The 27,445-nt window shown below is 46.4% G+C and overlaps 1 long non-coding RNA gene across 1 annotated transcript in view; it reads left to right on the forward strand.

Annotated features, from left to right (window-relative positions):
* Positions 1–228: 228 nt before the first annotated feature.
* The window catches only part of LOC140391367 (uncharacterized), a 58,304-nt gene continuing 31,087 nt past the window's right edge, over positions 229–27,445 (forward strand). Inside the window, exon 1 of the long non-coding RNA XR_011935011.1 lies at positions 229–483. This is a non-coding gene — a long non-coding RNA (uncharacterized lncRNA). The remainder of the gene's footprint in view (positions 484–27,445) is intronic.

The following is a 27,445-nucleotide window of genomic DNA, read 5'->3' on the forward strand; positions in this document are numbered from 1 at the left end:
CATTCTTCACATGAAACTAAGAAAAGTACTTAAAAGTTGTTGCTGAAATTATACTGTTGTACAACTCATTAGTCATAGGAAAGTTTTCTGGCCAGGCGCACACATACTTAACATATCATTCAATTCTCCATACAAATGCATAATCGCTCAAACTCTTGAAATCCCTGCAGTCCCTTTAGATTGGAGAAAAATGCAAAGCTAATTCTGTACTGGACGCCTCACGATTACAGATGGAAAAATACTTTGCCTGTGCTTTTGATTTTTTTTGATCCCTATTTAACTGGAATCCTATTAAAATCAGCTTTGTGCTTTTCAACTGTTGAGTGTAATTGAATCCAATGCTCCACAGCCCAAAAACCTGGCTCCTGTTTCCAAACCAGGTTGCTGGAGGGAATTGGCACTGAGTTACGAATGGATTCGGCCGAGTTCTTGAAGCAAGCATAGATGTGTAATGGGGCTACGAGCTCATTTCGTCTAATGAAGGTAACTGCGACTATAAATCAGTATCTAAACAGCATGCAAGAGGGGTTTACAAAAAGTACATGCCGTTGAATGCAAAGTGAATGGCTAGCTCATAAAGTGATTCCACATGACTGAACTGCAACACCATACATGCAATAATTATTTTCAAGATTGTTACAATCGAAATAATTAGGCCAATGATGAGGTTTTGCAATTAAGAGCTCGGGATTCATGTTTTTTTCCACCGTAACACTTGGATGATCATGTGTGTATATTTTAAGTAGACATTGTAGGCATTGATTAAATATGCAGGCAGAGGCAAATCAACTCAGACTGTATTTTAACTAAGAATGGAAATGAACATATTTTCACATCCAAGCCTACGGATTACAAATTTTCAGGATGAATTTACTTTCTTGTAGCATGTGTTAATCGTGCCAAAATAGTGGCCGGAATTCTCTCCCGCCGGAGATGAATCGCTTCTGATTTGTGCTTGGGCTTCGCTATTCAACCGTGGCTGATATTTTTCTCATCCCTATTCTCCTGCCTTCTCCCCATAACCCCTGATCCCCTTATTAATCTAAAACCTAGCTATCTCTGTCTTAAAAGCACTCAGCGATTTGGCCTCTGCAGCCTTCTGCGGCAAAGAGTTCCACAGTTTCACTACCCTCTGGCTGAAGAAATTCCTCCTCATCTCTGCTTTAAAGAATTGTCCCTTTAGTCTGAGATTTGAGGCAGCACGGTAGCACAGTGGTTAGCGCTGTGGCTTCACAGCACCAATAACCCCAGGTTCAATTCCCCGCTGGGTTACTGTCTGTGCGGAGTCTGCACGTTCTCCCCGTGTCTGCATGGGTTTCCTCCGGGTGCTCAGGTTACCTCCCACAGTCCAAAGACGTGCATGTTAGATGGATTAGCCATGCTAAATTGCCCTTGGTGTCCAAAAACAAAGGTGAGGAGGGGTTATTGGGTTACGGGGATAGGGTGGAAGTGAGGGCTTAAGTGGGTCGGTGCAGACTCGATGGGCTGAATGGCCTCCTTCTGCACTGTATGTTCTATGTTCTATGACCAGTGTCCTCTGCGTCTAGTTTTTTCTTCAACCTCCACTCTATCCAGGCCTCGCAGCATCCTGTGAGTTTCAATAAAATCCCCCCATATCCTTCTAAACGCCAACGAGTACAGGCCCAGAGTCCTCAACCGTTCCTCATATGACAACTTCTTCATTCCAGGGATCATTCTTGTGTCCTCCTCTGGACCCTTTCCAAGGCCAGCACAAGGCCAAAACTGCTCACAATACACCAAATGGGGTCTGACCAGAGCCTTATACAGCCTCAGAACGACATCCCTGGTCTTGTATTCTAGCCCTCTTGACATGAATGCTAACATTGTATTTGCCTTCCTAACTGCCGACTGAACCTTAAGAACGACCCCCCCCCCCCCCCACCCCCACCCCACACCCCCCATAAGACAGGTCCCTGACTGTAAGCTCGAGAGCAGTCCAGACAGAGACAGTGAAAAAAAATAATTCTTTAAAACTCACCTGTGCAATGAACCTGACGGCTCCGGCAGAGAAAGCAGCAGCTGTAAATTCCTACAAAGGGAAAACCACATCAGCTGGGTTTAAACCCCTCAGGCCTTTGACCTGCAAGGCTTCATTCACATCAGTGTGAAATTGATTTTACTAGGCTGTGATTGACAGCTTGCACACACACAGCCAGCTGTCTGGATTATTTCATCTCATTTCCCTTCATGCTTGAGTGGATTTTAAGTAGCCTGCTGTGAAATTAACTTCAATATTTATAAACATCTAGCTATGAGTGACAGCTCTTGGACCACATCAAAGTCAGTTAACTGCTCTCATTTCCACTTAACTGACCCATTTGCATCCTCCCGCTGGTGCGGGGCACAAACCTCGATGCTGCCACCAGCAGGGGACTGGATCATTGGAACAGGATCGCCGCCCAGCACCGATCCCATTTTTTTAACCGATGCTGGATTTTCCGCTGCACCGGGCACTCCGCTACCGATGGCGGGCGGCGGAGAATCCAGCCCAGTTTATGTTTTGCACCATTCACGTTGGACCTATTTTCTCACAAATCTGTAATGGTTGTCATGGAGTCAGTACAGGACAGAAGGAGGCCACTTGGCCCATTGAGCCCCTGCTGGATCTGTGTAGAGAAATGTAATCAGTCCGACTCCCCTTGTAGCCCTGCGACATTATTTCCCTTGTAGCCTGCTATGTATCCGTAAGCTGCCAGCAAAGCTTGATGGTCAAAAAGGCTAACTCTGTGTAAGTCTAAGATCTGTGTGGGCGGTGGAGCTGCTGTGGTCAGCAGTGTGAGGCGTGGCTGTTGCTATACCTCAGATGGCACAGTGACCGACCACAAGCCCTGTGAGCATGATCGGTGCCAGAAGGATCTGGATAAAAGGAAATACATTGGCGACATCGATAACGATAACCTGCAGGAATAACTATCGTTAAAGAACCCTGGGTCTGGGGCTCAGAGACTTTGGAACGAATCAGGAGGGAGACTGATCACCTCGCCTCGCAATGTGTAATATGTAAGCTCAAGCCATGAGTTTTGGTACTTTGTGTTGGGTGAAAATATTCCCAAGTAGACCTTAGCGTGAGCGAAAGAATCAATTTATTGTTGCAGACCTCTGGGAGAAAGGTCCTGGACCCCTCGGTCCTGCCAGCACACTTCCCCTCTGAGCTGTGGCTTAAACTGGGTTCATATACACTTTCAAAAGCAGAATTAGTTTGCATTCTCATTTACATACAGCCAATCAATTCCCTGAGTATCGCAGTTCATTCAATATATAGTTATCACTTCTTTACACAGTATGTTACATTTGTCCAATCAATATGTTGCGCGTGTGATTACATAAGGTCATAAGGTTATTTGTTGCCAGTTATAAGGATGTTACCAGTCCTGGATGTGGATTTAGACCTCTCGCAGCTGTTTTGGCAGCTTAGAATAACAGCTTCTACAGTCCGTGGAGCATTGGTCATCACTGACCTGGTGGGCGGGATTCTCCACTCCCACGCCGAAGTGGCTGCGCCGTCGTGAATGCCGTTGAGGTACACGACGGTGTGGAACGGCCCCGGTCCCGACCGATTCAGGCCCTGACAATGGGCCAGTATCGGGGCCGCGTCATCTACACGCGCCAGGCCTTGTCGCCCGTGTAAAAGCGGCGCCGCATAGATGACGCGGCCGGCGCCGCATAACGGACATCATCCGCGCATGCGCGGGTTTGCCGGTGCCAACCCACGCATGCATGGTTGCCGTCCTCTCTAAGTCCGCACCGCAAGAAGATGGGGGACGGATCTTGCGGGGCCGCGGAAGGAAGGAGGTCTTCCTTCAGAGAGGACGGCCCGACGATCGGTGGGCACCGATCACGGGCCACCCCACATTCCAGATGAAGCCCGGTGCAGGATCCCCCCTCACCCCCCCACAGGCCGCCCCCCCCCCCCCCCCAGTGTTCACGCACAGCCCATGACTGCAGCGACCATGTGTGGACGGCGCCGGGGGGGGAACCCGCCATTTTGGCCTGGCCGCTCGGCCCATCCGGGGTATAATAGCGGGGGTGCCGGAGAATCGCCATTTTCGGTGTCTCCGGCGATTCTCCGGCCTGCGGCCCGCGAAACTCGAAACTCGACGAGGCCGTTCCCGCCGCTTGGGAGAATCGCAGGAGGGCGTCGGACCGGCGTCCCCGGAAACTTTGGCGGCCCAGGCGATTCTCCCAACTGGCGTGGGAGTGGAGAATCGCGCCCATTGTCTTTGGAGGATACATCTGTTGGAGTCACTATTAATCCAAAGTTCACTGTCTCAGCAGAACATTTACACCAACATTTTGCGTAATAGACTTTGATACTTTGTGATATGTTTTCCTAAGTCAGTAATGAGTAAGATACAATAAAGGAGATTGTTGTACGATAGATGAAGAGGTTGAGTGTCCTTGTCCACTGTGTCAGTTTACCCAAATCCAAGAAGTAACATTTTGGTGTCCCTGGGTGGGTATTGTTAAATTGTCTGACTTATGGAACACCGTGCTGAAACAAAATACAACAGTGGACAAAGGCAAATAGAAAATGGTTCGGAAGGTTGGGAGAAGGTACTCCAGGTGTATCTGAAAATGAAGTGGCCAAACTGTGGAATATGCTGATAAGGTGTATGAAGGTCAGGAACCTGTTGGTCAGCAACATTGGGAAGAAGCTCGGAAGGGGCCAAGGGAAATGTGCCTCCAAATTAAGTCAGGCCACAACAATGGCCAATTGCATGAGGGAATTACACGAGAAAGAGGTAGAAAATGCTCGGTTAAAACAGCAGTTAGAGGCTGTAAAACAAGAAATGGAAAAGGCAAAGGGCGAGATAGACATGTGGCTCATTAGGGCCTTAGACGCTGGAGAAAGGAATGAAACGCAGGTGTTATATAGGAGTCAATTTGAGACGCAGTGTAAGAAGGTGTATCAGGAGAGGGAGAGAGCTGTGCGAGTCAACTGCTTTTGCAACTCATAAGCGTGATTGAGGTTGCATGACAGTAGCTATTGAAGGCCCTGACCCCAAACCCCAGAAACAGTATAAGGGTAGTTCTTCCTCACACCCCTTTGCAACTCTTGCGCAAAACCCTAAATCTGTGTCACCTGTTCCTTAAAACTTCAGCTAATGAAAACAGGGGCTGGGATTTTTTTGGCCCAGGCACTGGCTGACATTGCCGCAGGTGGGATCGGAACATTTGGATAGTCGTTAAAAATCAACAGCTCTCCAAATCTTCCCTTCCTGCCAGTGAAGATGCCCGCCAGAGCTGGGGCTGGAACGTCCCTTCCGTAGTTTCTTTGTCTACCTTATCAAAGCCTGCCATAATCTTGTACTCCTCTTTCAAATCTACCCATCTCCTTTGTGCCAACCCTAACTTCTCTAACGTGGCATGTTGCTTGTAAAGTTGTCGAAATGATGCTAGTCGCTCTAATTATGATTTGGCCAGTTAATCTAGTGATCAATTAAATTGTGCAGACAAAGAAGCTTCTAAATTCCAATTTATAGTTTCCCAATATGGAAGGCCACATACAACGAGTGCACATTAATCCTATCGTGCTTTAAGTTTGTCATTTCAGGGCAGCACGGTGGCGCAGTGGGTTACCCCTGTTGCCTCACGGCGCTGAGGTCCCAGGCTCGATCACGGCTCTGGGTCACTGTCCGTGTGGAGTTTGCACATTCTCCCCGTGTTTGCGTGGGTTTTGCCCCCACAACCCAAAGATGTGCAGGGTAGGTGGATTGGCCACGCTAAATTGCCCCTTAATTGGAAAAATGAATTGGGTACTCTAAATGTTTTAATTTTTAAAAAAAGGTTGTCATTTCTAACCCAGAACACATTTTTCTTTGGACAGAAAATATGATATCATCGACAAGTTAAAAGAACTTTTGTAAATAACCTTTGGAAGAAAAATCAGGCACGACAGTTACAATTCTACCAATTACATCCAGCATTTAAAGCCTTAAATCCTGCTTGCAGTACAATGATTCATTTTAACTGGATTATTGGTGGTTTTAAACTAACGCCAATCAATTGAGGTTAATTTAACAAAAGTCGACAAATCTAGTTATTGCAGTCTTTTTTAAAACTGTTACACATGTTAAGTTGGCTGGATGGCTGATTCGACGTCAACAGCGTGGGTTCAATCCACATACCACCAGAGGTTATTCGCAAAGGTCCCCACCTTTTCAACCTTGCACCTCGCCTGAGGTGTGGTGACCCCCAGGTTAAATCACCACCAGTCAGCTCTCAAAGGGAAGATCAGCCAATGGTCCTCTGGGACTGCAGCGACATTTACGTTTACATAGCTGTTAACGCCACCTCTGTGACAATAACGTTTGAATTAGCTAAGCTGTCAGACGTTAAAATTCATCAGAACTGGCCAGCTAGCGGCCAGATGCTCAATTCTCCGGAGTTGGTATGGAAGTTGCCCTGCCTTTAAAGCAGCCATGCTTGGATTGTGGCATGAGATTATCATACATTGGATCTTTATACGTTACAAAGCAGACTCCAAAACAGCCGTGAATATAAAAATGAAAAGCATCGATGCAGCGGAATTGGAAACACGTTTAACAAAGCTGGCTTTTTTTTTACACGGGAAAACCTAACATGGTGACAATTTCTTAATGGACTGTCAACAATACACAAAGTCATCGCATTGCTTGAACTTAAGGTGAGCCGGTCTATTTGTGCTTTGCTCAGCCAGGTTCTCAATCATGTTGGCATCAAGCACGCTGTGTAATTTGTTGTTTTATTAGTCTGTCAATATTGTGCATTAAGACTTTCAACAGTTTTGACTGAACATGGAAGTGCTCCTTCCAAAACAGGAAATGCCTAATGCATGCTCTTCTACTTCACGGCCAAGATGAAAGGGCTGAGAAGTACTCCAACTAATTAATTTGAAACAGTGCGATGAAAAGATTGTGTTCATATATAGACATGACTGACATTGTCCAGGCAAAAAAAAAAACCAAGCCTTTTATTCTGCAGAGCTTGTTTTCCCAAATATTGAAAACAATGCGCATATTCATCACTTTGAAGTTCAATTAAAATGAACAACTATGTTATGGGTTGAGTCTCATTGTTGAACATGCTCTTTTGAACTTTGGGCACTGATTGTGATCATTCTGAAGTGGGTTACAATTTAGGATATAAGAAAATAGAATGACAAAATATCATGTGGCCCGTCCAATTATTCAGTAAAGAGGGAGTTAAGCAGACAGCTGTCCCTGCCTCAAATATTTATACTTCGATCTCCCTCCTATCAGTTTCTAATCTGTTTCATAACAGTTGTTACATTTCAAGGTCTGGACAATTAATGTATGTCCAAGTTGAATAAATGCAAATAACTTCAGATAATCTATCTCATCCTCATTTTGGTCAACCAAATGATTCATGCAGCAACCTTGAGGCTACGGCAGGAGTTGAGGGTGAGGCACAAGTGGAGAGTGAGGCAGGAGTAGAGAGTGAGGAACGAGTGGAGGCTGAGGCAGGAATGGAGGCTGAAGTAGCATTGGAAGCTGAGGCAGGAGTGGAGGTTGAGGGAGAAGGGGAGGCGGAGGCAGAGGAGATGGCAGAGGAGGAGGTTGCCTCGACGTGGCAGAGCTGAGGCAGAAAAAGTGGGGGCTGAGGTCGTGACGGAGGTGGTGGAGGTGGTTGAGGCGATGGTAGCAGAAGAGGCAGAAACCGCAGGAGGTGGCAGTGGCAAATGCAGCGGCGGAGACCGAGGGCACGGTAAGAGACCGCGAGCAGCAACAGAACTGGCCTATCTGTGAGGCTCAGGGCAATAAGGTGACGGTGAGTAGCTATATCGTTCCTGTCTATGCCCGGGAGATCCTCACATTGTTCCATGGCAGCAGCATGCTTGGTCACAGCTCCTGCCTGATTAATGTTGTGGTCGGAGAAGGTCAGCTTCAGCTCCAGCCTCAGCCCAGTCCCAGCCAACTTGAAGCCCTGAGGACAGGTAATGGAGCAGCCCAGTGCCAGGAAATGCAGTTGGATAAGATCAACGGGTTGGACGCAAAGAAGGCAGCCCCCCAGGAAAAGACGGAGGATATTTTTAGGGCTTAATGGCTGCCTCCACAAAAAAATTGTTGCCGCCTTCAGATAGGGTACATGTGTATTTATACAACGGTGCTGTGACACCCGGGGCTGCTGCACAGTCAATTCCAGTCCCACTTGACCCAGAGTCACAACACAGGCGAAATTAGATTTTATATTAATACCTGTGGCTTTGATTGAACTAAATTGTCGACCATCGCCAGGTTTGTAAAATTTAAACACAATGAACCTTTTATTATTCACAGTAAATGTAATTAAATAGGCAAAAAACAACAACTGGCTATCCACCTTTCTGGTGAGTTGTTGAGCCAGAGCCCTCATTGCCCTTTCAGGTTGTGTTGTAAATGATCCAATGGTATTAGTTCGAAGAAGAGCAGAAAAGTTCTTCCAAGTGTCCTGGCCAATAAAGTATTTTGGAAATGTAGTCACCACTGTAATGTGTCGACAAATATCACCAAAACCAATTGTCTCTTCATTCGGACCTTTTCGCCTTTCTGTGTGAAAATTGGTTACTACATTTCGTACATTACAGTGGTGACTACATTTCCAAAATACTTTATTGACTGTCAAACACTAGGGAACATCGTGAAGTCATGAAATGCACAACATGAATGTAAATTATTGTCTTCCTTAACGGGCTTCAAATGCCTATCCGATATCAGATGTTTGACTGGAGCAGGGAGATTTAGCTCCAATTACATCTTTCGCCTAAAACAAAATCGAGCTTAATTGTAACATGATAGAATTAATCTACTATCATTTAATTATCTACACGCTTTTCTAGCTTAGATCAGATGTATAGAGTTTCATTAATTAACCCATATGGAGGATGTCCAGGATTGTTAGATATTCAAGTCATTTAAGGGAATGGATAACAGTATAATTAGAGGTTTGAAGAAGGCTGACCCAAGTTTTTGGTAGGGCTTCTGTAAGCTGCTTTTGGCTTTTGTAGGCCTTTGTGAGGGTCTGGCGATGGGACAGATATTGACCTCCGGGGTTACTTCCGCTGCTGAATGCCATCCGACAGATTCAGAAGAAAATCCATTTGAATTTTTGGCAGCATGATACCCCTTCAAACAGATAGGGCAAGATATTTATGTGCTACTCTGCTGCGCTGAAGAATTAAGCCGTGTGTCAGTGAGTAGCAAGGTAACGTAAGATTGATTATACTGTTGAATTTAAATAAAGGACAATCCCTTCAGCTCTGTTAATGGCTTCCAGCCCCCAGGTATTGCTGTGCCATCTTCTCAAGGAAATGAATGGATGAAAGGGGAGGGGAGCTTCTAGTCCACAATTATTCCCAGCCCTCGGCTTGTATGTGCCAGAACCTGAAAGGGTAGAGACAGCATCACCCAAGTGCCAACTTGTGGGAGCTCATGGACATGCATTGTGTGTAAGTAGCTCATCTTGGCATTGTGTGCCCGCAGAGCCCTGATCTGCAGGACTTATGCCATTAAAGGCACTCTTCTATACTGACAAGTGGGCCCTGCTGCAGCACAGGCATGCAAACATGCGTCAATGAGCTGAAAGATTGCCTGAGTGGTTTGCATGCCATCTCGGTGAATCAGCGCCAAGATAAGGAATGAACTTTTGTTGGCGTTCATCACATGGTTATACACAAAGGCATAGGAAAGTCTGTGTAATCTTACCTTGGCAATCTTTATGAATCCAAAATATCCTTTGCACACCTGCTCCCCTAATTTATGGACGTTGGCAGGTGCACTGATTTGCTTGGCCACTTCCATCTGTCATCTTGACCTGTGCCCCTGATAAGACGGTGTCTCCAAGCTTCCAAGGAGGGCAATCCTTCAATGCGGCACCTCCTGGAGTAACACCTCCAGGACAGCATCCTTAACAATGAGCAGTCCTACTCCTGGCTACTGCTGCTGCCAGCCAAACTCTGCGAATTAGCAATGTGCAGCTTATCTGAAGCTGAAGCCGCGACCGCGTAGGAGATAATGGTTGGATGGCTACATCAGAGTTATGGGGAGAAGGCCGGGGAAGGGGGATGGGAAACATTTCAGCCATTTTGGATGGCGGAGCAGACTCGATGGGCTGAATGGCCCAATTCTGCTCCAATGTCTTATCATCATGTGCACACTAAGTTGATTCCTTGCAGAGTAGTCAACATGCACGGGGAGCAAAACAGTGTGAAGCCATCTCTCCGTGTTGTTTGTGAGGGATGCTTTGCAATTTGCCAATTCTGCAATGCATCTGCACAACTGGCCCAACTGAGACAAAAACAGAAAAGGCTGAAAAATCTCAGCAGGTCTGACAGCTAAGAGTCAGGAAAGGTGGGAAATTGGAACTCCTGACAGGTAAAGCAGACAATCACATCAAGCTTTGCAGTCCTAAAACTTAAGTGGTAGTTTGTAAAATCCAATTGGAGAAAACAAGAGTGGAATTTTATTCTGGGACTATGCCATGGTGGGGGTGGGAATGGAGAGAGTTTCCTGATGTGGAGGCCGTAGGGAATTTGTGCCGTATAGCACAGCACTGGCCCAATTAATTGTGCAGTCGGGGTTTCCCAACATTTAGAGAGGCGAGGAGAGCAGGATTTGTGACCCATCATCATATCCAGGCATTTTATTTAAAAAGCGCTCACACATTGACTGACCCACCGTTGAAGTCAGAATATCAACAACCTGAAAGACATAGGCTGGAATTCTCTGGCATTTGGGATTTTCTTTTCCCGCCAGGGGCACACCCACCCCCGCCCATGGGTTTCCCGTCGGCTTGGGGTGGGTTCAATGGGAAATCCCATTGACAAGTGGTGGGAAGATAGAATCCCGTCACCAGCGCACGGCACGCCGTCCGAGAAAAACGTGACTGGGAGGGCCCGGGAATCCTGCACATCAGATTAGAGGATTCACATCATTGATGCTGCATCCACACAATGTTGAATTTGGTGATCCAGGGTCCAGCCACTGGAGGTCTCCATCTTCCCATCTGCCGAGATTCCCGAGCTGCCCGGAGCCTTCTTGCAGACGAGTTAAACATTTGCACTGTTGGTCCAGAGATGTTTTGGACCAGTGTGACAACGCATTGGCAATAGGGCTGGGTGGGGAGGGGGTATGTTTCTGGTCAGGCCTTCATTCGCAGCACATTAACGAGATGCAAAATGGTTTCTTGCCAGCCTCTGGCAGGAATGGCAACCTGCCATGGTGAGCGGGAGAGTACATTCCCATCATCATTTTACGCTGTTGGGAAACTAACCTTTCGATGCATCCGCCTTCAATTAAACCCACCATGAGGGTAATGTGGGTAACGGGAAAAAAAACATCTTAATTATTCATGAGCATTTCTGGTACTGTTTTAGCACTATAAAGCAAGTGTGCTCCTGCAGTTTTTCTGCATTTTTCTGGAGTTAGATACATAATCTTACATGCTGACAGTCATTGAAATGTTAGGTATGAAGGTCACGCTCAGTCTCAATGGACATGAAGACAGAGAGGAGGCTATCATGTCATGAGTAGATAGCTATGAAGTTGACTTCCATTCCGCTTTATTATACTTTTTTTTTTGCACACAACTCGCAACACTCTATCAAATGGGGATCAGCCGATAGTAGACTATCAAATCAACAGGTTACTTAGAAATAAGCCTTCCCCTTGGAAGCAACGAGGCTGAATTTCCACATCCTTTTTTGTGCACTTCTCATGTGGGAACAGAGTAGAAATTTCTTTCAGCGTTGCTGGATCTGAATTCTGGAATTCCCTGCTTGACACCATTGTGGGAGCACCATCACATAGTGTTACATCGGATATATGGCATCGAAACAGACTATTCAGCCCAACCAATCCTTGCTTGTATTGATACTCCACACGAGCTTCCTGCCATTTTCCTCTTCAAAATCTACTATTAAACAAGAACAAAGAACAAAGAAAATTACAGCACAGGAACAGGCCCTTCGGCCCTCCCAGCCTGCGTCGATCCAGATCCTTTTTCTAAACCTGTCGCCTATTTTCCAAGGATCTACTTCCCTCTGTTCCCCGCCCATTCATATATCTGTCTAGATGCATCTTAAATGATGCTATTGTGCCCGCCTCTACCACCTCCGCTGGCAAAGCGTTCCAGGCACCCACCACCCTCTGCGTAAAAAACCTTCCACGCACATCTCCCTTAAACTTTCCCCCTCTCACCTTGAAATCGTGACCCCTTGTAATTGACATCCCCACTCTTGGAAAAAGCTTGTTGCTATCTACCCTGTCCATACCTCTCATAATTTTGTAGACCTCAATCAGGTCCCCCCTCAACCTCCATCTTTCCAACGAAAACAATCCTAATCTACTCAACCTTTCTTCATAGCTAGCACCCTCCATACCAGGCAACATCCTGGTGAACCTCCTCTGCACCCTCGCTAAAGCATCCACATCCTTCTGGTAATGTGGCGACCAGAACTGCACGCAGTATTCCAAATGTGGCCTAGCCAAAGTCCTATACAACTGTAACATGACCTGCCTACTCTTGTACTCAATACCCCGTCCGATGAAGACAGGCATGCTGTATGCCTTCTTGACCACTCTATCGACCTGCGTTGCCACCTTCAGGGTACAATGGACATGAACTCCCAGATCTCTCTGTACATCAATTTTCCCCAGAATTCTTCCATTGACCGTATAGTCCGCTCTTGAATTAGATCTTCCAAAATGCATCACCTCGCATTTGCCTGGATTGAACTCCATCTGCCATTTCTCTGCCCAACTTTCCAATCTATTTATATTTTGCTGTATTCTCTGACAGTCCTCCTCACTATCTGCAACTCCACCAATCTTAGTATCACCTGCAAACTTGCTAATCAGACCACCTATACCTTCGTCCAGATCATTTATGTATATCACAAACAACAGTGGTCCGAGCACGGATCCCTGTGGAACACCACTAGTCACCTTTCTCCATTTTGAGACACTCCCTTCCACCACTACTCTCTGTCTTCTGTTGCCCAGCCAGTTCTTTATCCATCTAGCTAGTACACCCTGAACCCCATACGACTTCACTTTTTCCATCAACCAGCCATGGGAAACTTTATCAAACGCCTTACTGAAGTCCATGTATATGACATCTACAGCCCTTCCCTCAGCAATTAATGTTGTCACTTCCTCAAAGAATTCTATTAGGTTTGTAAGACATGACCTTCCCTGCACAAAACCATGCTGCCTATCACTGATAAGTCTATTTTCTTCCAAATGTGAATAGATCCTATCCCTCAGTATCTTCTCCAACAGTTTGCCTACCACTGACGTCAAGCTCACAGGTCTATAATTCCCTGGATTATCCCTGCTACCCTTCTTAAACAAAGGGACAACATTAGCAATTCTCCAGTCCTCCGGGACCTCACCCATGCTCAAGGATGCTGCAAAGATATCTGTTAAGGCCCCAGCTATTTCTTCCCTCGCTTCCCTCAGTAACCTGGGATAGATCCCATCCGGACCTGGGGACTTGTCCACCTTAATACCTTTTAGAATACCCAAAACTTCCCCCTTCCTTATGCCGACTTGACCTAGAGTATTTAAACATCCATCCTGAGCCTCAACATCCGTCATGTCCCTCTCCTTGGTGAATACTGATGCAAAGTACTCATTAAGAATCTCACCCATTTCCTCTGACTCCATGCATAAATTCCCTCTTTTGTCTTTGAGTGGGCCAATCCTTTCTCTAGTTACCCTCTTGCTCCTTATATACGAATAAAAGGCTTTGGGCTTTTCCTTAACCCTGTTAGCCAAAGATATTTCATGACCCCTTTTAGCCCTCTTTATTGCGTGTTTGAGATTTGTCCTACTTTCCCGAAATTTCTCCAAAGCTTCATCAGATTTAAGTCACCTAGATCTTCCTTTTTCATCTTAGCTAGTCTCACAATTCCACCCGTCATCCATGCCGAATTTTGTTATACTTGACCTTTCCCCAATTTAGCACTCTTTCTTTAGGACCACTCTCGTCTTTGTCCATGAGTATTCTAAAACTTACGGAATTGTGATCGCTATTCCCAAAGTAATCACCGACTGAAACTTTAACCTGGCCGGGATCATTCCCCAACACCAGGTCCAGGGGCTGGTTTAGCTCACTGGGCTAAATCGCTGGCTTTTCAAGCAGACCAAGGCAGGCCAGCAGCACGGTTCAATTCCCGTACCAGCCTCCCCGAACAGGTGCCGGAATGTGGCGACTAGGGGCTTTTCACAGTAACATCATTGAAGCCTACTCGTGACAATAAGCGATTTTCATTTCATTTTCATTTCATTTTCAGTATGGCCCCTTCCCGAGTTGGACATTTACATACTGCTCTAAAAAACTCTCCTCGATGATCCTTACAAATTCTGCTCCATCTACGCCTCCAACACTACATGAGTCCCATTCAATGTTGGGGAAGTTAAAATCTCCCATCACGACCACCCTATTGCTCCTGCATTTTTCTATAATCTGTCTACATATTTGTTCCTCTTCTTCATGCTCGCTTTTGGGAGGCCTGTAGTAAAGTCCCAACAATGTTAGTGCACCCTTCCTATTTCTTAGCTCTACCCATATTGCCTCAGTGCTCGAATCCTCCATCGTGCCCTCCTTAATCATAGCTGTGATATCATCTCTGACCAGTAATGCAACTCCTCCACCCCTTTTACCTCCCTCTCTATCCCTCCTGAAGCATCTATACCCTGGGATTTTTAGTTGCCGATCTTGCCCTTCCCTCAACCAAGTCTCCGTAATATCAATAACATCATATTCCCAGATACTAATCCAAGCCCTAAGTTCATCTGCCTTACCAGCTACACTTCTCACATTGAAACAAATGCACCTCAGACCACCTGTCCCTTTGCGTTCATCATTTCTTCCCAGTCTACTCTTCCCCTTAGTCACATTGAGTTTATTATCTAGTACCTAACTGGATTTAGTTGCTGCCTCTTTACTGACCTCTAACTTCCTAATCTGGTTCCCAATCCCCTGGCACATTGGTTTAAAACTTCCCCAACAGTGTTAGAAAAAGCACCCCCGAGCACATTGGTTCCAGTCCTGCCCAGGTGTAGACCATCCGATTTGTAATGGTCCCACCGCCCCCAGAACCGGTTCCAATGTCCCAAAAATCTGAACCCCCTCCCTCATGCACCATCTCTCAAGCCACGTATGCATTCTGAGTATTCTTGAATTTCTACTCTGACCTTCTCGTGGCACTGGTAGCAATCCTGAGATTACTACCCTTGAGATCTTACTTTTTAACTTATCTCCTAACTCCCTAAATTCTGATTGTAGGACCTCATCCCGTTTTTACCTATATCGTTGGTGCCTATATGCACCACGACAACTTGCTGTTCACCCTCCCCCTTCAGTATGTCCTGCAGCCAATCTGAGACGTCCCTGACCCGTGCACCCAGGAGGCAACATACCATTCGGGAGTCTCGTTTTCGACCACAGAAACGCCTGTCTACTCCCCTTACGATTGAATCCCCTATGACTATAGCCCTGCCAGTCCGTTTCCCACCCTTTTGTGCAGCAGAGCCAGCCACGGTGCCATGAGCCTGGCTTCCTCTGCCTTCCCCTGGTGAGTCATCTCCCCCAACAGTATCCAAAACGGTATACCTGTTTTGGAGGGAGATGACCGCAGGGGACACCTGCACTGCCTTCCTGCTCTTTCTCTGCCTTTTGGTCACCCATTCCCTGTCTCCCTCACCAATCCTAATCTGCGGTGTGACCAACTCACTGAACGTGCTATCCACGACCTCCTCAGCATCGCGGATGCTCCAAAGTGAGTCCATCCGCAGCTCCAGAGCTGTCATGCGGTCTAACAGGAGCTGCAGCTGGACACACTTCCCACACATGAAGGAGTCAGGGGCATCGGCAGCGTCCCTGAACTCCCACATTGAGCACGAGGAGCATAACATGATTCTGGGATCTCCTGCCATTTTTACACTTTACCTTAACTGATTACAAATAAAATATCAAATAATGAATAAGTGAAAGGAATAAAGATTTTACTTACCAATCACAATACTTACCAACACACGAAGAGTTAAATTTCTCGCAGCTACTTACCTTCCCAACCGGACCCTGGCCACTGCTCCCGCCGAAAATCTGAAGGCCGCTTCTCCTGCAAGGTAAGTTTTTAAAGGGTAAACTAACCTTCCCGACAGACCCCTGTCCACTGCTCCCGCCGAAAATCTGAAGCTATAACTTGCGGATAAAAGAAAAAGAAAAGAGAGAGCTTACCTGATATTCACTCACCCCATTTGGTTAGAGGAGGTGGAAGGGTGGGAGACACTACAAGTGTAGTTTCTCGGGTTTAGCAACCGCCCAACTTAAATAGAGGTAAAAATCAAACACTTAAGCACCTACCTGATTCCCAAGCTGCACTCCGGCTCCCTCTCTCTCTCCCGCTCCCGGAAATGAAGGCCGCTGGAACCTGGGGGCAAGTTTAAACACCTACCTGAATCCCAAGCTGCACTCGCTGCGCTCCAGCTCCCTCTCTCTCTTCCGCTCCAGGAAATGAAGGCCGCTGCAATCTGGGAGCAAGTTTAAACACCTACCTGAATCCCAAGCTGCACTCGCTGCACTCCGGCACCCTCTCTCTCTCCCGCTCCCGGAAATGAAGGCCGCTGGAACCTGGGGGCAAGTTCAAACACCTACCTGAATCCCAAGCTACACTCACTGCGCTCCGGCTCCCTCTCTCTTTAACGCTCCCGGAAATGAAGGCCGCTGGAACCTGGGGGCAAGTTCAAACACCTACCTGAATCCCAAGCTACACTCACTGCGCTACGGCTCCCTCTATCTCTAACGCTCCCGGAAATGAAGGCTGCTGGAACCTGGGAGCAAGTTTAAACACCTATCTGAATCCCAAGCTGCACACGCTGCACTCCGGCTCCCTCTCTCTCTCCCGATCCTGAAAATGAAGGCTGCTGGAACCTGGGGGAAAGTTTAAACACCTACCTGAATCCCAAGCTGCACTCTCTGTGCTCCGGCTCCCTCGCTCTCTCCCGCTCCCGGAAATGAAGGCCGCTGGAACCTGGGGCACCGACCTGAATCCCAAGCTGCACACGCTAAAGATCCATTTTCCCCCTCCCTCATACAATTGCATAGCTTCCCCTGAAGTCCTTCTATAATGTTTTCTTCAACACCTTCCTTTGTTAGCAAGATTCACGTGTTACCAATCATTGGGGAAAGAGGTTTCTTCTGAATTCCCATTTGGATCTCTTGTTGATGATTTTATACTGGTGACCTCTGTTTATGCTCTTCCCCAATAAAGGAAACACTCGGCTGGATTTTCACAGACTCGGCGAGACTCTGTGAACCTTTACAAATAGTGGCCAGGATCTGATTCTAGAATTCCTTGCCCCCTAATTCCCAGTGTTACCTCAATTTTCACCAGCACAAAATAAGAACTCCAGAACTGCTGGCTCCATTGCAGGTACAGGGATTTCCAAGTCCTCCGCAACGTTTGTGGAGTCAGGCCCGCATTTGAGTGAATCTTGCCTCATGGCCCCTCAGAGGTATCACGATCCATCATCTGGATGAGATAACCTTTTGAAAGTTAAATTCAAAAGTCTTAACTAAGTCTTAACTTAACATAAGATAAAGATGCATGGCATTAAGGGTAAAGTAGTAGCATGGATAGAGGATTGGTTAATTAATAGAAAGCAAAGAGTGGGGGTTAATGGGTGTTTCTCTGGTTGGCAATCCGTAGCTAGTGGTGTCCCTCAGGGATCAGTGTTGGGCCCACAATTGTTCACAATTTACATAGATGATTTTGAGTTGGACCAAGGGCAATGTGTCCAAGTTTGCAGATGACACTAAGATGAGTGGTAAAGCAAAAAGTGCAGAGGATACTGGAACTCTGCAGATGGATTTGGATAGGTTAAGTGAATGGGCTAGGGTCTGCCAGATGGAATACAATGTTGACAAATGTGAGGTTATCCATTTTGGTAGGTATAACAGCAAAAGGGATTATTATTTAAATTTTAAAATATTGAAACATGCTGCTGTGCAGAGAGACCTGGGTGTGCTAGTGCATGAGTCACAAAAAGTTGGTTTACAGGTGCAACAGGTGATTAAGAAGGCAAATGGAATTGTGTCCTTCCTTGCTGGAGGGATGGAGTTTAAGACTAGGACGGTTATGCTGCAATTGTATAAGGTGTTAGTGAGGCCACACCTGGAGTATTGTGTTCAGTTTTGATCTCCTTACCTGAAAAAGGACGTACTGGCGCTGGAGGGTGTGCAGAGGAGATTCACTAGGTTAATCCAGAGCTGAAGGGGTTGGATTATGAGGAGAGGTTGAGTAGACTGGGACTGTATTTGTTGGAATTTAGAAAGATGAGGGGGGATCTTATAGAAACATATAAAATTATGAAGGGAATAGATAGGATAGATGTGGGCAGGTTGTTTCCACTGGCGGGTGAATGCAGAACTAGGGGGCATAGCCTCAAAATAAGGGGAAGTAGATTTAGGACTGAGTTTAGGAGGAACTTCTTCACCCAAAGGGTTGTGAATCTATGGAATTCCTTGCCCAGTGAAGCAGTTCAGGCTCCTTCATTAACTGTTTTTAAGATAAAGATAGATAGTCTTTTGAAGAATAAAGGGATTGAGGGTTATGGTGTTCGGGCCGGAAAGTGGAGCTGAGTCCACAAAAGATCAACCATGATCTCATTGAATGGTGGAGCAGGCTCGAGGGGCCAGATGGCCTACTCCTGCTCCTAGTTCTTATGTTCTTATGTTCTTAACCATACACCCAATGCCAACCTATACCCTTCACCTACTGCACCCAATGGTCACTCGTACGTGACTCGTACGTAAGGGCAGCACGGTAGCATGGTGGTTAGCACAATTGCTTCACAGCTCCAGGGTCCCAGGTTCGATTCCCCGCTGGGTCACTGTCTGTGCGGAGTTTGCACATTCTCCCCGTGTGTGCGTGGGTTTCCTCCGGGTGCTCCGGTTTCCTCCCACAGTCCAAAGATGTACAGGTTAGGTGGATTGGTCATGCTAAAATTGCCCTTAGTGTCCAAAATTGCCTTTAGTGTTGGGTCGGGTTACTGGGTTATGGGGATAGGGTGGAGGTGTGAGTTTGGGTAGGGTGCTCTGTCAAAGAGCCGGTGCAGACTCGATGGGCCGAATGGCCTCCTTCTGCACTGTAAGTTCTATGAAATTCTATGCCAATCTATGGCACTTCAATGCCTGTTTACCCAGTGCACACTCTGTACTGAACCAAGGAAGCCTATGGTAACAATGCCAGGGATTGAGGTGCTTTATTAACCCCTTTGATCACATTTTGGTTTAATGTTTTGAATTTCTTCGAAGATTCTGTTTCTTTTCTGCTCCCTTAATCATTACCTCAATTTGTTCAATTTAGCTTAATTGATTAATTGTTTTGGTTCAAAAGAGCTCTGGTCACAATGCCAGTTGTGAACAAGCTCATTTTCAAGAATGCAGAATGATGCTTGACTGAGAGCCCAGACATCCATTAGTCTGTTTAAACAGCTGCACCCCAGGGAAACATTGCTTCGTTGACAACTTTCTCTCTTCGATCTATTTTACAACTGCTCAATTTTTATTTACGCAACATAAAGAGGGGTCAAGATTTTGCTGTTTCTGCTTTGATACTTTAAGGACATGGTTGATTGACACCTTTGTGGGGCTACAGTAAAAGGAGTTCTTTGTCAGAAAGTTATGAATGAATAACTGATATTTTAAAAATAAAATCTTTTCCGCACGTGACATTGTTAATATAGGACGCGAGCAACTAGCCGGAGGGATTTCCCGGTCCCATGCTGGTGACGAGGGTCCCGTCACCGGGAAATCCCATTGACAATGGTGGGGTCAGTAAATCCCACTGGCGGACTGCCTCTGCCGCCGAAAAACACGCAGCGGGTTGGTCGGTAAATCCTGCCCTCAGGGTTCATGGGTTCTGTGCAGAGTGTATATTAGATATGTTGGCGTTGATGTGCTATAGGTTGGCATGAAGGACATGAGTGGCCATTGGGGGTGGATGGAGGGAAAGAGGTAGCAAGAGTTAGCATGGAGGAGGCATGGGGAGTGTGTGCGGTGCGAGGGGTGAGGGCTAGAGGGATGTTTTCTGTTTCACTGCTTTTATTGTAACTGAGCCAAAGGTCCCAGTGCACTGAGGATGAACATTTAAACCTCCCACCCCTGCTCTTGGTGACCCTTGTGGCTGCATCGCTCTTTCCAGGGGTGGCAGGTCTAACTCCAGTTGGAATTCACCACACCTGCCTTTCCAGGCTCTTTTTCCAGAGGCCGACACACTGAGCCACGATTATTCCTGACTCCTGCTACCCACCACGAGGATGGAAATCCAGCCCATTATCTCTGTATCCACTCCAACAAAACCTGTCATAAATTTAAGGTTCCATATTAGATCACCCCTCAACATTCTTTTCTCAAGGGACTAGAGAGCAGTCAATCATTCCCTGATTCATATACCTAGGAAGGCCAACATTTAAAAAAATGCCCATCGCTCAGGGCAACTAGCGATGGGCAATATATGCAGCTTGTCTACGTCACCTCTGTTCTGTTAATTCTTTCTAGACTAATACATGCACTTTCAAATGGCAGGCAGAGAGGTTGAATGCAGAGCTTTAATGATTGTTACAGCTCACATGCAGGGACGCTTTGCAAGAGAACTGGGTCATGTGATATTGCATCACTTCCTGTGATGACATACACCATTAGCATAAACACCCGTTTGAATGATTATATTTCACATCCTCACAAATACATTGCCACAAAATCCACTTACAAGAACAAAGCTGAAGAAAAAAACTGAGACAAGTCTAATTTAGACCATTTGAGGTTGAGGTGAGGAGGAGTTCCTTCACTCGGAGTGACTCTTTGGAATTCTACATCCCAGTGGACTGTGGTGGGCTCAATCGTTGAGCATGTTGAAAGCAAAAAATGATATATTTCTGGATAGAATGATATCAAGGTATATGGGGATAGTGGGAGAAAATGGCATAGAGGTAGATGATCATACATGAGCTGTCTGAATGGCAAAAGCAAGCTCGAAAGGCCGGGTCGCCTAGTCTAGCTCCTATGCTCCTAAATCAGAGGTGCTTTACACCTTTGCCCAAGAAGCATTGTCATTTTGACTGTTGTGGTGATGTGCATCAATGTAAATGCATGTAGGCTAGCTAGACACTAGAGAGAGCACCAAAGACATCACACACACACACACACTCAACCAATAGATCAAGTAGATAGGACACAACCAATAGACATTGATGACACACAAGGAGGTGACACGACCACAGGGGGGCATTATACCAACCCATATACAAAGGACACCACACACATGATCTGCCTCTTTCCAGTGGAGACAGTCAGTGAGTACAGACACAGGGTTGATTCAATATTACACCCACCACGTGGATTGCAGCAACTGGTTAGTCAGTCTGGGTAGCTATAGTAAGATTAGCAGTAGTGTCAAACCTGAGTAATAGAAGTGTAAATAGTTTAATAAACGTGTTGAAGTTATCTCCACCTATGAACCTTCCTTTGTCAAGTGCACCACAAGGAAGCCGCTTATGTTACACCTACAACATAACAAATCATGGTACCTGGACTGAACTGTTTCAATCCACATAGCCATACCTCAGTGTACAGTGACAACAAGCAACAATACCCAGGCAAGATGTTCGAGATCCGGGTTCCGCAGCGGCTCCAGTGCCACGGCGATCTCCGCGAAAACTGGCGGGTATTCCGGCAAATGTTTGAATTCTTCCTGGTAGCAGCCGACCTGGAAGACCTGGCCGATGCTGAAAAGACAGAGCTTCTCCTGACTATCACCGGAGCCAGAGCAGAAGAAATCTTTTAAAAATTCAAGTTCTCCAAGGGGCAAAACAGGAGCGATTTCCAGGCAGTCCTGGACAAATTCAGCAAATACTGTGAGGAAAACACACTCCAACCAGCAAGAAAAGGTAAGAGAAGCGCCAGTACTCACCACGAGGCCGATCTCCCGGAGCAGAGAATAGTTTTGATCGGCGGCTATCTTTCTAAAGGGACTGCACTTGCGCAGTTGCGCGAGAAGCGCACAGAACTGGAAGGTCCGTTAGCGCATGCGCGAGAAGCCGCGCATGCGCGACTGCGAAAAAGGCCCCAAGTAAAGGAACCGCGATCTGCGCATGCACAATCACTTCCTAAGCAGTACGTCACATGTGTCATGACAATGACATCAGAGGCCCCGGACCACGCCCATTTAAAGGGGAAACGTCCCAAATCAAAGAAAAAAATCTTTTAACGCCGTAAAACAACCTTCCTTCACCTAGAATGACAGCACAATGCCTCAAATTGAACTAGGAAATGAAATTAACCTCCGAAGAACCCTGCAACAAGCAGTTACCTCCGCCCAAACCGATGATTCTGACCTTGAATACTTCGATCCCGACCTTGACATTTTCTCTGGGCCTCGCGAGCCCAATGCCAGCTCCGACGCAAACAGTGATGATATGGTCCTAGAAGACAACAACTCAGACAAACCTTTCACCTTGGGAGGCTACCCCAGTACCAAATCCGAAGCGCAACTCGACGTGTTGCACATTGGCGACCCCCGTACTGAATCCGACGCAGACGCGGATTCGTTATTTGGATTTGAGGATCTTCAGCCCAGCATATACGACATCCCGACTCGTGAGTGCAGGATGATGCTGCAGCCTGAAACCAAGAGACAGAGAGCAGTGCAAGCCCTCAGAGAGCGGCCTGCTGCCACACAGAGCGTGGTCCACGCACCGCTCAGGGTTCCCAACTCAACGAAAGAAGACACGCAAGACTCCAGGGCGCAGTCCTTGCACACACAAGACGTGACTCCAGTGTCACAAGCCTCCGCAGCGAGCTCGTGGACAGCCTCCACGATAGAAGCAACACAAGACGCCGACGCGCAGTCCTTGCAGGAACAAAGACCATGAGGGTCTAGCAATCTCCTCTGACCAACTAGCGGCAGATGATGGAAGTCTGCCATGCTCAAGTAAACAGCAAGAAGACTATGACAGTCTACCACGCTCCAGTGCACAGCAGGACAACCATGACGGTCTTTCATGCTACAGTGCAGAACAAAGCGACGATGACAGTCCAAGTCCAAATGAAGGACAACAGCAAGAAAATGACAGTCCACCCACATTGTTTGTGCCACCAGATGAAGACTCTGACAATTTACCCAACCCAAGTGAACAACAAGCAGCTACTGAGTCTCTATCCACGGTATGTGAGACGAGTGACGACAGCATCCCACTTCCCATGAAAGATGTGCAAAGTGACAGACCTCAACTAGTGTGTACAGAGGCACTCAACGATCACTGTGAGACCACTGGTGACTCCGGTGACACCATGATACTCCCACCCTCATTTGCTCGAACCTCTTCACAAGTCAATGCATTCCCTCATGTTCCAACTCCAGATGTGCAGCTTCAAGAAATCTCAGCTGACTCCAGTGAACCTGCTAAGACTCCGGACGGGGAGCATCAACAAACCAACACTGACTCTGTTAAAACAGACCAGACTCCAGATGGGGAGCAACCAAACGCCGACTCTGATTCACGTAAGACGGACTTTACTCCAGATAGGGAGTGCCGCAACCTCAGTGATGGCGCGCTCAGGGTGACAGCAGATTTCACAACGACAGGAGATGGATCACTTAACAATTACACTGGGTCAGTAATAACAAGCAGCGGCTACAGTCCAAGAGGAATACACCAATATTCACCACAGCTATATCCACATACTTTTTCCACACCAGCAGTGCAGCCAATGACAGCTAATGCTGGACAAACCCAGTATTCAGGCATGCAGCAGCCAGCAGTCTATGCAGCATATTCTCAAACAGGTCAGCACTACGGATTGCCCATTAATGGAATCAGGAACGAAGGAGGACTACTGCAAGCAAAATCTGCACACTGGATACCTTAGTTACAGCCCAGGATTTGCTACACCCCAGCCTGGCCAGACGGCATATTCCTATCAGATGCAAGGTTCTAGTTTCACACCATCACCAGTTTTCATGCGAGCAGCAATTCTGTTTCCAATTCGACAAGCTTCAACGGTTCTCAGCAGGATCACCCTTCCAGCACAGCACGTGGCCAGAACCAGTATGTACAATCTTATCCAACTTTAACATATGGCACATCCATGACCTCGAATGATACTGTTGATGGTACCACTTCAACGTCAACACCTTATCAGCCACAAGATGCCATCCAACAGCATCATCACAAAGATCGAAAAAAGAAAGGGACTCCAAATCAGACAGCAAAGTGATTTGACCACTTCTTGGTTCCTGTGACACAGGGACGTTGATGGCGTTCATAACCAAGAGAGACATTTGACCATGATGATTGATGGTTTTTGGACTCAGACAAATAATTTGGACTTCTTGTTTAATCACTGTTCCCATGACTTGCATATACCTGAACCGATCTACTTGTTTTTTGTTCAATTTTCTCAAAGTGTGCAGAAAATATGTAACATATAAAAAGGGGGGATGTGGTGATGTGCATCAATGTAAATGCATGTAGACTAGCTAGACACTAGAGGGAACACCAAAGACATCACACACACACTCTCAACCAATAGATCAAGTAGATAGGACACGCCCAATAGACATTCACGATACACAAGGAGGTGACACGACCACAGGGGGGGCATTACACCAACCCATATATAAAGGACACCACACACATGATCTGCCTCTTTCCAGTGGAGACAGTCAATGAGTACAAACACAGGGTTGATTCAATATTGCACCCACCACACGGATTGCAGCAACTGGTTAGTCAGTCTGAGTGGCTATAGTAGGATTAGCAGTAGTGTCGAACCCGAGTAATAGAAGAGTAAATCGTTTCATAAACGTGTTGAAGTTATCTCCACGTCTGAACCTTCCTTTGTCAAGTGCACCACAAGGAAGCCGCTTATGTTACACCTACAACATAACAAATCAACTGTCATAATAGCTTCCACTAACTTTACTTCAACCAGTTGCTGGCCTATTCCATCACATTAAGCCAGTTACTTATCCTGGCCTCTGGAATAATTTCAACTCCAATAAAAAAACCCTGTCTACGGCTTCAATGTTCAGCCCCATCATAGAGGCCAAATGTAAATTTCCTGTGCAGTGATGCATCAAACCAGAGACAAGATTTTCACCACTTTCATTATTTAACAAAAAGCATTAGTGTAAGAGCACACTGCGCTTTTACAAGATAGCTTATTTTCCTAAAGTGGACAGCCTCATAGATGCAACAATAGTGTATCTCCATGGCATAATTTACAGCCCTATGTGTTGTTGCTAACTTTTGGTTGGTTCAATTGGCTCTGTTTTATAACCTTCGCTCTAGAGTCGCCAGGTATCTTTATGATACCGCCACAAGGTTCAAGTTCAAGTAATGATCAATAACTCAACACACCAATTAGTAAGATTCAAATCAATACACATTTATTATACACAGTAAATCACTACTCATGCATAAACTCTACTTTCAAGGCTATTTCTATAACTACCAGGCCTATACTTAGCTTTGGACGTGCCCACCAAGGCTATTTCTATAACTAACAGGCCTATACTTAGCTTTGGACGTGCCCACCAGGTCAGGGGAACAAATGGCCTTTCGTTCGGGTTCTGAAACTGCAGGATTCAAAAGCTGGTATAGACAGGTAGCTAGGAGCGCCTATCTCGTAGCGAGCGTTGACTTGAAACTTACTTCTTTGGAGGCTGCTGGACACGTCACTCTCAAGGGTTGCTTTGCGTTGCTGAGTGACCCTGTCAAGAAGGACGATTTGAAATTGGGGGCTTTATAGTCCCCAGGGGCTTCCCGCCTTTCGGGGCAGACCCCGTACCAGGTTCCAAGTGATTGGGCTTCGTTCCAATCGCTTGGTTCGATTTCTCCAATACTGGAGCTGTTCCCTGATCGTTGGGCGGTTTTTAAGTGTCCGTTAACCTCTTTTATGTTGGCTCCTTCTGGCGCCAAGGAGTCTTGCTTGGCTTTGTTTCCCTCAAAATTTTTCCATTGTTCCTGGGGATCGCTTATTACTGTGTAGATGGCTGCTACTTTACTATGCAGATGGCTGCTTGTATCGATGCTGTCTGGGATTTTGCAGAGTCTAATACACAGTAAACTTGCACCTGCTAGTTTTTGCCTGCGATGGCTGAATTTCCCTTCAGCCTTTGCGGTTCTCCGTTTTAAGTCTGTGGGAACCCTTCCTGCTGCTGCCACAACAATGTGCAATTAATGTTTGGTGGGTTTCTTTGGCGGTATTGAACAGAGTGGAAAATCCTGGGACATGCCTGGAGAGAGCATGGAAGAAATGTGAATCATTGGAGTTAAGGTGCAGATCAGGCGTGAATGGGCTGAATAGCTTCCTCATATTCCTATAGATCACTGATTGGAGAGTTCAAGATCTGGCCAACATGATTCTATGATGGCCTTTTCGCTTCTATGCACATCATACAACTACAATTTCGAATTTAAGAACTCTGGGATGTTCTACTGCATTAAAGATGCTATACAAATATCATAGAATTTTTACAGTGCAGAAGGAGGCCATTCGGCCCATCGAGTCTGCACTGGCTCTTGGAAAGAGCACCCTACCTAAGGTCAACATCTCCACCCTAACCCCATAACCCAGTAACCCCACCCAACACTAAGGGCAATTTTGGTCACTGAGGGCAATTTATCATGGCCAATCCACCTAACCTGCACATCTTTGGACTGTGGGAGGAAACCGGAGCACCCGGAGGAAATCCACGCACACACAGGGAGGATGTGCAGACTCCGCACAGACAGTGACCCAAGCCGGAATCGAACCTGGGACCCTGGAGCTGTGAAGCAATTGTGCTATCCACAAGGCTACCGTGCTGCCCAAAATATGCTAGTTGTTGTTGTTAGAGGAGGTCTGCCAGCTGAAACAGAAGAGTGCTTCGGTCATCCAGTGATAGATCTTGTAAATGCCGCTATGGGTTTCCAAATCATAATGACCTATTAATGTTGATTTTGTTCAATCAAAATGGCATCCAATTTATCCAATTGCCATGCTGTGGCATATTGTTTGCAGCTGTAATTATTGGTTCGTCCCTTAGTCTAAAAATCTGATATCCCTTTCAGATAATGAATCCTCACAAGATATCCAAATGCCACTTCACCAATATCTGCCACTTGTTTCAGCTGTACATATCATTAACTTCCTGTTTCCTCGTATCAATAGATAGATATTGACGGGCTTAGATGTTACCTGTCTCAGTAAAGTACTTGTAGAACATCTAAGAAATAGGAAATAAGATGATTTCTGGTGGCAGTAGCGTAGTGGTATTCTCACTGGACGAGTAATCCAAAGACCCAGGGTATTGCTCTGGGGTCCGGGTTCAAGTCCCACCTGGGCAGATGGTGGAATTTGAATTTGATAAAATATTTGGAATTAAAAGTTT

The sequence above is a fragment of the Scyliorhinus torazame genome, chromosome 15 (assembly GCF_047496885.1).
Source record: "Scyliorhinus torazame isolate Kashiwa2021f chromosome 15, sScyTor2.1, whole genome shotgun sequence".
NCBI classification, from domain to species: domain Eukaryota; kingdom Metazoa; phylum Chordata; class Chondrichthyes; order Carcharhiniformes; family Scyliorhinidae; genus Scyliorhinus; species Scyliorhinus torazame.